The 1,916-nt window shown below is 47.4% G+C and overlaps 1 protein-coding gene across 3 annotated transcripts in view; it reads left to right on the forward strand.

The window, feature by feature from the left end:
- ACTN1 (actinin alpha 1) overlaps nucleotides 1-1,916 on the forward strand; it is a 96,347-nt gene that overhangs the window by 9,154 nt on the left and 85,277 nt on the right. The gene's annotated exons all lie outside the window — the stretch shown is intronic.

Consider the following 1,916-nt stretch of genomic DNA (forward strand, 5'->3'; position numbering starts at 1 on the left):
GGGGAAGGGAGGAGAGGGCCAGGGTCCTCCCCCAGGCAGCAACTGCACCACTCAGGGGTTGCCTAGCAATAGTGGGAAAAGGTGACTTAGCCCACTACAGAGGCGGAGAATAAAAGGCAGCTGGGGATGGAACGCGAGAGTAGATGCAGAGGATACTGTTACCCTGGAAACTGCCTGCTTGGTCCTTGGCGACAGCAGGCTACTTCTGGGCTGGGATCTGCTCCTCATTGAGAGGTTATGGGGTCCTCTCCTGGCCTGTCACCCACAGGGTCAGGGGTGGGGACACAGAGAAACCCCTCTTGCACATGGCCTGTGTGTGAGCCATGTTCTGTCAGCAGCCTCACTTAATATTCACAACAGCCTTGTAAGGTATGTGGTATAATCACACTTGGTAGTTGAAGATCCTGAGCTTAGAGTAGTAATGTAAAATGACAGGCTCACAGCTGCACAGCGAGAAAGGGCTGAGGAGGAAGGTGCTGGTACCCTTGGTCCTCAAAGGGAACCATTCATTTTGACTTAAAGCAGTTTACAAGCCCAAGATCTGGGAGGTGATATAAATACCATCCACCCTCTGGGAAGAGAAGAGAAGATGAGAAAAGGAAGGCTGGAAAGGAGAGTGATCTGTTTTATATCCACCAACCAACCAACCAACCAACCAACCAACCAACCAACCAACCAACCAGTATTTATCAAGAATGTCTCGGTTCCCCCAAATAAGAAAAAAGACTAATAGTTCACACCGGTTGAAGGTTGCATGATTTGGATGACCTCAGTCGATCAAACAACCTTTTGAGGGAGGTACTGTTATTTTCCTTGTTACAGACAGGGAAATTAAGGCTCAGAAAGGTAAAGTAAGTTGCCCAAGATTGACTGGCTAGTAAGCCAGATGTGGAATGAACCTAGATAGACTGACCTTGTCCACTCATCTATTAACCAGAAGTACAGACATACCCTTTGCTATTCTGGAATTTATGTTTTATTGAGAGACAAGTCTTATATAAATGAAATAAAAAAGAACAACTTAAGATGGTGTGTAATCAAGTACTCATTATATGTGATTCATGATTTTTAACAATTATGCTTTCACATGTGGTTTTCTTTCCATTAATCACGATGAGCCAACTTGTGAGGTCCTATCCCCATTTCATAGACAGGGCACGTGAGGCTCAGAAGGGTTAAGTGACTTTACCAGGGCCTCTCTCTCAGCCAGAAATGGGTACAGTTGGTTTGGAACCCAGGTCTTTGACTGTAGGGTCTCTGAGGCTAAAGAGGTGGGAACGGGCATTTCTGAAGTTCCTTTTCCTGGTTGAAAAGGTAATGGAGGATTCTAGCTGTGTTTCTTCACATTTTCAGTAGAAGGAGTAATTCTCAGGAATAAAGTCAAGTCCCCTGAGCCTGGAGGTCCCCAGTGGCTTCCCTAGAGTTGACCCCGGCTTTTGGGGCCTGGCTTCCCTGCTTTAAGATTCAACCACGTCCCCTCCTCTGCTGCTTGGGTTCCTTCAGTGTCACCTGCTCTCGTTGGTCCCTTTGGTCACCAGGGGAGCCTAACAGGCTTTGAACCAGGTAGATGAGTGTTTATCTTGATTGTAAAAGCCTGTGCACATGAAACTCAATGTTAGAGGTTCTTGTTTATGCCTGGGGACAGTTAAGAAAGTTGGTGAGGGAAAGCTTTGGTTGGGATAAGCAGTTCTGGCTTTAAGCTCTGTGGGCTAGGCCAGAGGGAGGACAGTATCCTTCCTGACCCCCAGATTTGACCCTCGCCACCTGGGGTCTAAATCCAAGGTCCCAAATGGTTCAGCTGAGGCTGGAGCAGTGATCCTAGGGGAAGGGAGCCTTTCTGACAAGTTGCCTCCTCCACCTTTTTCTCTTTCCTTATTTTTCCTGTTTTGGGGTGGTTGGTGCTGTGGGACCATTCA

Source organism: Hipposideros armiger, unplaced genomic scaffold (genome assembly GCF_001890085.2).
Source record: "Hipposideros armiger isolate ML-2016 unplaced genomic scaffold, ASM189008v1 scaffold_59, whole genome shotgun sequence".
Taxonomy (NCBI): domain Eukaryota; kingdom Metazoa; phylum Chordata; class Mammalia; order Chiroptera; family Hipposideridae; genus Hipposideros; species Hipposideros armiger.